Raw genomic sequence first — 10,458 nt, 5'->3', positions numbered from 1 at the left:
GTCCGTAATTTGGATAAGGTTAGGCAGATCCAGTCTAAACATTGCACAGATCTGTAGATGTTTGAAAGTTAACAGGTTTACACACTTGCCGATTAGTGTCCTAGATTTTTTAAACAAAACGTAGATTTGTTTAAATTGCGGTTATTCGGAGTTGGTTAAATTAAAAGTGAGAGAAATAGCTTGAAAACTAAATGAAGAGTTTCTGAGGTTGGAAGATGATTCACAAATTTGCCAAGGAAGTTTACAAATACAGAAAAGTACCAATATTTTAGAATTAGCAAGAAGGTGAGAATTGTGTTTAACCAAGGACAAAAGTAAAGTTGCAATTGTTCGGGAGTTGCTCAAGCACTTATGTATGTCAGAGATACAGACAAATGGAGGACTGTTAGAAAAAAGCGTAAAGTACAATTGATGAAAATTGAGTTAGAAGATAAAGAAAAGGACAGACAAAGAGAAAGAGAACAAAGAGAGAGGGGAAAAAAGGGGTAAGAAAAAGAGAAAGAGATAAGGATCAAAAAGAGAGCAAAATGAGAGAAAAAGTTCTTAGCTGAGCAAAGGGAGAGGAAATAAAGAGAAAAAGAGAGAAAGTGAGTGAAGAAAGGGAGAATGAAAACAGAGAGAAAACAAAGAGAAATTGAGAGAGATGCTGAACTTCAGAAGTAGCCAACTTATTCAGCAAAGTCAACTTAACAGGATGGTGATGAAGACAGAAGGTAGTGATACATACATTTATCTTAAAACACTGCCACGTTTTGATGAGGAAGATATTCTGTATTTGTTTTGAAAAACTGCCTACACGGATGGTGTGGTCAGTGGACTCGTGGGAAATGCTCGTTCAGAAAGAAATGATAGGCAGTGCTTATGAGGTATTAGCAGTGCTGTCAGATGAGGGTTCCTGTGATTATAAAGAGGTTAAACAGGCAATTTTGAGTGCTTACTAATTGGTTGCTGATGCACGTAGACAGCAGTTCAGAAACATAAAGGAAGAACTAGGTGAGACTTATGTTGAGTTCGAAAGAATTAAATATAATAATTTAGATAGATGGATGCGGATTCTAAAAATAGATAAGACCTTTGAGACTGTAAGATAGATTATTCTGCTGGAGGAGTTTAAAAATTCACTTCTAAAGACAATAAGATCCATGTGCATGAACAAAAACTGCAAGAAGTGCGAAGATTAGCAGAGATGGAAGGTGAATATACATTGGTGCACAAGGGACAGTTTAGATTCTGGCAAAGGGAAGACATTGAAGAAAGGTGGATAATGCATTAAGAATAAAAAAATGTGTAGAGAAAAGTGGTAATTTTTTTACCACAGGTCTAAAAAGAAGTACAAGAGGGAGGAAAGGAGATGAAAAGCCTCAGGTCTTTCCACTGTGCTAAAGTGGTGCACGTTAAGTCACAGTGCTGGTTGCTAAAGAAGGGCACTGTGAGAAAAAGACACGGTAAAAGAAGCCAAGCCACTGACATTATTGAAAGCAGTAAAGAAAACCACAAGACAAGTCGAAGAGTGGAAGGAAAGTGCTCAGCCGAGACAGGGACTGGGTATGAGGTTAATGCTTGATCTCTGTAAATAACTCTCCGCTACTGCTAAATTTTATTCAGAAAGAAATGGCGGGGGGAAGTGAAAGAACATATAATTTTGACAGATACTGGATCTAACCAGTGCTTGATTATAAGAGATTAGAGATTGCAACACTCCTGTGATGTTTTTGCAAGGTTTGTGAAGGTTTGTAGCTCAGGTTGAGGTTTAGGGTATATGTTTGTCGCTGAGCTGTAGGTTTCATATCCAGACGTTTCATTACCTGGCTAGGTAACATCATCACTGGCGATCTCCAAGTGAAGCGAAGCTGTTGTCTCCTGCTTTCTATTTATATCTTTCTCCTGGATGTGGTTCCTAGGGTTTGTGGTGATGTCATTTCCTGCTCGTTTTCTGAGGGGTTGATAGATGGTATCTAGATCTATGTGTTTGTTTATGGCGTTTTGGTTGGAGTTCCAGGCCTCTAGGAATTCTCTGGCATGTCTTTGCTTAGCCTGTCCCAGGATAGAAGTGTTGTCCCAGTCGAAAGTGTGGTTGTTTTTTCCTCCGTGTGTAGGGCTACGAGGGAGAGAGGGCCGTGTCTTTTTGTAGCCAGCTGGTGTTAGTGTATCCTGGTGGCTAAATTTCTTCCTGTTTGTCCTACGTAGTGTTTGTGGCAGTCCTTGCATGGAATTTTGTAGATGACGTTGGTTTTGTCCATGGGTTGTACTGGGTCTTTGAAGTTTTTGTTAGTTTTTGTTTGAGAGTGTTGGTGGGTTTGTGTGCTACTAGGATTCCGAGGGATCTTAGTAGTCTGACTGTCATTTCTGAAACTTCTTTGATGCATGGTATGATGGTTATGGTTTCTGGCTGTGTTTGGTCTGCTTGTTGTGGTTTGTTCTTAAGGAATCTGTGCACTGTATTATTTGAGTATCCGTTCTTCTTGAATACGTTGAATAGGTGGTTCTCCTCTGTTTTCCAAAGTTCATCTGTGCGGCAGTGTGTGGTGGCTCGCTGGAATAGTGTTCTGATACAGGTTCGTTTGTGTGTGTTGGGGTGGTTGCTGGTGTAGTTAGGGATTCAGTCAGTGTTTGTCAGTTTTCTGTATACGCAGGTTTGTAGTTCCCCGTTGTCCTTTCTTTCGACTGTGACGTCCAGAAATGCGAGTTTGTTGTCGGTTTCTTCCTCCTTGGTGAACGTTATGCCTGTGACGGTGTTGTTGATGATGTTAAATTTCTCTTCTATCTTGTTTCGTGTTTGTGATGACAAAGGTGTCATCTACGGAGCGGACCCAGATTTTTGGTTTGATGGTTGGTAGGGCTGTTTGTTCTAGTCTTTGCATTACTGCTTCTGCTATGAATCCTGATAGCAGAGATCCCATGGGTGTGCCGTTTTGTTTGTTTGTAGACTATGTTTGTAGACGACCAAAGATCCAAGAGGTTTCTGGTCCTCACCTCCCACCCTATCAACCCCACTGGTCCTCACCTACCACCCACCAACCTCCAAATATGTTGTATCATCTTCCGTCATTTCCGCCGCCTCCAAGCAGACCCCACTACCAAGGATATATTTGCCTCCCCTCCCCTATCAGCGTTCTGGAAAGACCACTCCCTCCACGACTCCCTCGTCAGGTCCACACACCCCACCAACCCAACCTCCACTCCCGGCACCTTCCCTTGCAACCACAAGAAATGGAAAACTTGCGCCCACACCTCCCCCCTCACATCCCTCTAAGGCCCCAAGGGATCCTTCCATATCCATCACAAATTCACCTGCACCTCCACACACATCATTTACTGCATCTGCTGCACCCGATGTGGCCTCCTCTACATTGGGGAGACAGGCCGCCTATTTGTGGAACGTTTCAGAGAACATATCTGGGACACCCGCACCAACGAATCCAGCCATCCCGTGGCTGAACACTTTGACTCCCCCTCCCACTCCGCCAGGGACATGCAGGTCCTTGGCCTCCTCAATCGCCAGACCATAGCAACACGACGCCTGGAGGAAAAGCGCCTCATCTTCCGCATAGGAACTCTCCAACCACAAGGGATGAATGCAGCTTTCTCCAGCTTTCTCATCCCCCCCCTCTCCCCGCCTTATCTCAGTCCCAACCCTCGGACTCAGCACCGCCTTCTTGACCTGCAGTCTTCTTCCCGACCTCTCTGCCCCCACCCCCTCTCCGGCATATCACCATCACCTTAACCTCCTTCCACCTATCGCATTCCCAACACCGCTCCGCCAAGTCCCTCCTCCCTAGCTTTTATCTTAGCCTGCTTGGCACACCCTCCTCATTCCTGAAGAAGGACTTATGCCCGAAACGTCGATTCTACTGCTCCTTGGATTCTGCCTGAACTGCTGCGCTTTTCCAGCAACACATTTTTAACCTCTGATCTCCAGCATCTGCAGTCCTCACTTTCTCCTAGTTGTTTTTATTGTCAGCCCAATCTTCTGTTTTCCCAGTGCTCCTGGCCACTTTATAGGCTCTCTCTTTGTCTATGATACATTTCCTGACTTCCTTTGTCAGCCTTGGCTGTCCCCCCAGATAATCTTGCTTTTTTGGGGGGATTTACCTCTGAACTGTGCCCTCAATTACATCCAGAAACTCCTGCCATTGTTGATCTGCTGTCTTCCCCACTAGGATCTGCTTCCAGTCGATTTCTCGTCAGTTTCTCTCTCATGCCTCTGTAATTACCTTTATTGAACTGTAATACCATTACTTCCGATTTTGCGTTTTCTCTTTCAAACTGCAGACTGAACTCAACCACTGCCTCCTAAGTGTTCCCTTACATTAATATCTATTATAAAGTCTGGCCTCATTAGAAAGCACTAAGTCCAGAAATGTCTGCTCTCTTGTGGGCTCCATCATAAAGTTCTCCAAAGATCCATCCTGTAAGCATTCCATGAATTCCCTTTCTTTGGATCCACAGGCAAAATTATTCACCCAGTCCATTTGTACAATGAAATCCCCCATGATAACCATGATCTTGCCTTTCTGACATGCTCTATCCATTTCTGGTACATCTATCACCCCTGGTTCGGTCCACTGCTGGGGGGGTCTGTACATCACTCACATTTTGTTTTGCCTTTGTTATTCCTCATCTTCACCCACACAGACTCCACACTATCTGACCCTATGTCAGTCAGTGTCATCGATTTAATTTCATTGTTAACTAACTTTGCAACCCCGCCCCCTCTGCCCACCTCCCTGACTTTTTGATAAGTTGTAAACAATTGGATGATTAAGTATCAGTCCTGAACCCTCGACAACTATGTCTGTGTGATGCCTACCACTTCATAATCAGTCATGATGATTTGTGCTTTAATTCATCGACTTTGTTATGAATACTACGAGCATTCAGGTAAAACACCTTAATGCTAATTTTCTTATCCTCCCGATTTCCATCATTTCTGGTAACATGCCCGAAGTTATCCTACCTTTTAGCTTCATTCCAAGTCTGCCTCGAACTTAAACCCTGCTCACATGCTAACCTGCTTGAGGATAGACAAGTCCCCCGGGCCTGATGGGATATATCCTAGGATTATGGGGGAAGCAAGAGAGGAAATTGCAGTACCGTTGGTAATGATCTTTTCATCTTCACTGTCAACGGGGGTGGTACCAGGGGATTGGAAAGTGGCGAATGTTGTGCCCCTGTTCAAGAAAGGGAATAGGGATGACCCCGGGAATTACAGGCCGGTTAGTCTTACTTCGGTGGTAGGTAAAGTAATGGAAAGGGTACTGAGGGATAGAATTTATGAGTACCTGGAAAGGCACTGCTTGATTAGGGACAGCCAGCACGGATATGTGAAGGGTAGGTCTTGCCTTACAAGTCTGATTGAATTCTTTGAGGAGGTGACCAAGCATGTGGATGAGGGTAGAGCAGTGGATGTAGTATACATGGATTTTAGTAAGGCATTTGATAAGGTTCCCCATGGTAGGCTTATGCGGAAAGTCAGGAGGCATAGAGGGAAATTTGGCCAATTGGATAGAAAACTGGCTAATCGGTCGAAGTCAGAGAGTGGTGGTAGATGGTAAATATTCAGCCTGGAGCCCAGTTACAAGTGGAGTTCCGCAGGGATCAGTTCTGGGTCCTCTGCTGTTCGTTATTTTTATTAATGACTTGGATGAGGGAGTCGAAGGGTGGGTCAGTAAATTTGCAGACGATACGAAAATTGGTGCAGTTGTGGATAGTGAGGAGGGCTCTTGTCGGCTGCAAAGGGACTTGGATATGATGCAGAGCTGGGCTGAGGAGTGGCAGATGGAGTTCAACACTGCCAAGTGTGAGGTTGTCCATTTTGGAAGGACAAATAAGAATGCAGAATACAGGGTTAAAGGTAGGGTTCTTAGTGAGGTGGAGGAACAGAGCGATCTTGGGGTCTATGTTCATAGGTCTTTGAAAGTTGCCACTCAGGTGGATAGAGCTTGTAAGAAGGCCTATGGTGTATTAGCGTTCATTAGCAGAGGGATTGAGTTCAAGAGTCGTGAAGTGATGTTGCAACTGTACAGGACTTTGGTTAGGCCACATTTGGAGTACTGTGTGCAGTTCTGGTCGCCTCAGTTTAGGAAAGATGTGGAAGCTTTGGAGAGGGGGCAGAGAAGATTTACCAGGATGTTGCCTGGAATGGAGAATAGGTCGTACGAGGATAGATTTTGAGTGCTTTTCTCATTGGAACGGCGAAGGATGAGGGGTGACTTGATAGAGGTTTATAAGATGATCAGAGGAATAGATAGAGTAGACAGTCAGAAACTTTTTTCCCCGAGTGCAACAGAGTGTTACAAGGGGACATAAATTTAAGGTGAAGGGTGGAAGGTATAGGGGAGATGTCAGGGGTAGGTTCTTTACCCAGAGAGTGTTGGGGGCATGGAATGCGCTGCCTGTGGGATTGGTAGAGTCAGAATCTTTGGTGACCTTTAAGCGGCAATTGGATAGGTACATGGATGGGTGCTTAAGCTAGGACAAATGTTCGGCACAACATCGTGGGCCGAAGGGCCTGTTCTGTGCTGTATTGCTCTATGTTCTATGGTCTATGTTATCTTTCTACTTGACTCTATACTCCCTGATGATTTCTCTTTCCCTTCCTGCCGACTCACAAGTTTAAAGTCCAAGTGGCCACCCTATTTTTCTTTTTCATCAGAACACTGAGTCCAGATCTGTTCAGGTGGATGTGGTCCCATCGGTACAAATCACCCCGGTTCCAAAACTGATGTCAATGTCCCATGAAATGCAATCTCTCTTTCACACACGAATCTCTTAGCCACGTGTTTACTTCCCTGATTTTCTTATGTCTTTGCCAATTTGCATGTGGCTCGGGCAGTAATCCAGACATGATGACCCTCGTGGACCTCTTCTTCAATTTCCTTCCTAGTGCTTAATGCTTCCCAAACATGGCCTCCTTCCTAGCTTTGCCTATGTTGTTTGTGCCAAAGTCTACCACAACAACGGGATCTTCTCCCTCTGCTCCAATATCCTTTCCAGCAGGTCAGAGATGACGTGCATCCTGGCACCGATCAGGCAACACACCATGTTGAACTCCAGATCCAGCTTGCAAAGGACGCTATCTGTCTCCCTAATTATAGAATCACTGATAATAACTACGTGCTTTTCCCCTCCTCCCGGTGAATGGCCTTCAGCACCATGGTGCCTTGGTCAGCTGGCTTATCCTGTCCACAGTCCTTTTTCTCATTCATACAAGGAGCGAAAATCTCATAGCTGTTGTGTGTGTGTGTGTGTGTGTGTGTGTGTGTATAGAAGTTAATATGAACAGCTCATGTCTGATGTATTTCATGGTAATAGGGTTCAGAGTGAGAAAAGAAAATGAAACCATGTTTTCATTACGATGTTCCTTTTCCATTTTTTCTTAAAGGGGAGCAGTTAAGAAGTTGAACGTGTGTATTTCACCTTTAAGAGAGAGTGAATACTGAATGCCTGCAAGCACCTGGCAGGTGATGGATAATTGAAACATTTGATTGAAGCCTAGTTATCTCAGTTGTCTTCACAGCAGTTTGAATTTAACCAATCATCTTAAATTAAACCATAGATACTAAAATCCAGCCGAATTTGAATTTTACTGTTTTCACAACATTGAACCAATGAGATGATCCGATGTTTGGGCTTTCAAAAAGAAAAAAAATAGCCATTTAGACAGTGGGCGAGAAAAAGTACCAACTGTCATTGAAAGACAGGTATTCAAAACTCTCTCTGTCTAAGGTACCTTTTTCATATGAAACATCTTTGCAGCAGAAGAGCGAGGAATACTAAAAAGACAGGAAGGTTGACACCGGCGATGACAGCCGCTGTCGGATTTTGAATCAATAAATTTAATCAGGGCTTTATTGGATGTTGTTATGGACTGGGAGGTCATAACAAATCTTTAAGAGGTAGTAGGAAGACAGTTGTACAGAATTGTTGTTTAATGTTAACTTTTTGTATTAAAGAAAATGGTAGTTTTGTTAATTATGCAAGTTGTGTCTTTCTCCGTGACACATACTTTAACAGATTACGAGGTGAGTTAAAATTTTCTGTGTATGTTTTTTAATTGGCAGAAAGGTTTACAGGGGTATCATAAAAATGCACGTGATTTCAATGGTTTCAAAGCACATAAACATTGTTCGTAATTTTAAGAGAGTGAAGAGAATACTGCATTTGGGCGAATTTACTTAAAGTTTTCAAAAATGTCTAGAATGAGTCATAAAGTAACATTAAAAATATGGGTCATCTCTGAAGCAGAAGAAACAGGTACATTTTGCATGGGTCAAACTGGTATGTTTTGCATGGAATATTAACTTTCTGTTCTAAAATATTACAAGATTATGGTCGATGAACTGCAAATGTCTACAGATCTCTGAAATATGATATGATGGCAATTGCTAAGTTGCAAAGTTGGATGAGACCATTTGATTAAATTTGGTGGCTGCTGGAAGGAACCAAAATGAAAAAAATAGAAAACTGGGTTGAAATGACAAGTGACATTAAAATATACTTTTGTGAATAGTAAGTTTAGTTGAGAGCACCGAACTGCTTTCTTTTGGTGTTGTTTATGTCCTTGTCTTTTCTTTTATGCTAATTGACTTCTAAGGCATCGGTATCATATGTGAAGAGATAAGTAAAACGTTATAGTTCATTTGTGGAAATCATATGGGAGTCACAAAACTGTGTGACATGGTCTTGAAACACGAATCTAATTGTGATAGACGAAACGTTACTTCGCAGGTATCAAACATGAGACAGAACTAAAAAGTGCACTGAAGAATGGGGCTCGTAATGTACATCCACTTGGCAAAAAGATTAGTAGCTTGGCACAAACCTTTGGTGTAAAAGAGAAGACACTCGCATAGAATTCACAGAGTTATGGAATTAAAACAACTAAAGTAGAATTAGGGAAAGTCACGTAACAACTATTACGATCAAAATTAAAACTGCATTGTTCGATCCCATGAGCATTTTTGCTCACCGAATGTACTTGCGTATACATGGGTAGTTACCATTCAATGATATAATCATTCATCAAATTGGCAAAAAGGGAAAACATATTGAATAAATATCCTCAAGCCGGACACAGATGAAGAGATGGAGAAATGTTGAGTCCATATATGACATGGTTTTACTGTTATTATGTGACTTGATCGGTGGATAGATAGACAACTAGGAAATATATTTGGAAAAGCATTACTGAGGGAACCCAAATCTGGAATAAAATGAATTTTAGAACCATTTAAGTAAACAGATTAACAGCAAAAGAAATATAGGCGATACTCTGTTCACTACACAGGTGGCATGATTTGTTGGTTCCTTCACTGTCTTGGCCGCATATTAGGGTTGCGTTATATATTTGTTTCGATGGGTTGGTCTGCAAAGGCCACAACGACCGTTAGTTTGATGATACACGTTATTGTTGCATTATTCGTATTAGTGACGTTTCTCCGTTGCAAGTTTCATCGTCTAGTGTGGATTACACACTTCTGCACAATGTTCTCGTGCAGCTGTCACTGCACAATTTGCATCTGCAATTGTAAAATGCATTGTCAAATATCATCATGTGTGGATTGTATAGGTAGTCATGCATTGGGGGAGCCGAAAGGTTAAACGTTAAATATGATATTGGGCAGCTGCATTTAAAATTGATTGTCTCAGATGGGATGAAGGGCTAAAACTGTTGATGACACATGACAAGCTGCTTGACCTTGAACAACTTAACCTTGAAGGTCATAGATGATACCAGCAGATTTATTTCGTCCTGTAGCTAGTTCTGTACTGTCTGTTTTGAAACTGTGGAAGAAAGAGAGAGCTTCACTCAGAGAGAGCGTCTGAACTTTGACCAGGATCGCAAATGGTGCAGAGAACAAACCTTAGCCTCCAGACGGGTCCCTAACGGTCTGAATGGCTTGAGATTTTCTGCGTTTTTGGTGACTTTCAATTCATTCTTCCTATTTATAATTATTAGTATTTAATTGACACCGTTATTTAACCAAATCGCTGTTGTTGAGAATTCTGTTATTGACATTTAACCGAAAAGAACTTACGATTCAAGACTTTCGTCTATCCGTGAATGATAAACAGTGCCTTTGATGCAGAGAAAATGAGAAGTGCAACCTTTCAAAGAACATGAGGGGGACGATAATTAAACCTGCTTCAAACAGAATCAGGTGGTGTGGCATTCAATGAGGATCATAAAACTTCGATAACCAGTCAATATATTGTTAAATTCTATACTTATATTATTAAATCTCAGTCATCTGTGTTAAAATCTGCATGTTGATATTGATGGTTTGCTAAGTCAGTAAACGTGCCAATCAGTTAGTCTTAGTATTCTGCACGGGGAAGATGATTATTCAGTATGGCAGAGTGCTGTCACTAAATCTGTGCATCTGCTTTAATTCGAGTAAAATGACGTGCCATGCTGAATATAATTCAAAAATGACAGAACTCCAGCAAGCACAC

Source organism: Chiloscyllium plagiosum, unplaced genomic scaffold (genome assembly GCF_037043375.1).
Source record: "Chiloscyllium plagiosum isolate Xiang-an unplaced genomic scaffold, Cpla_swu_hap1 HiC_scaffold_41, whole genome shotgun sequence".
Classification (NCBI taxonomy): Eukaryota; Metazoa; Chordata; class Chondrichthyes; order Orectolobiformes; family Hemiscylliidae; genus Chiloscyllium; species Chiloscyllium plagiosum.
This window is presented reverse-complemented; position numbering follows the sequence as displayed.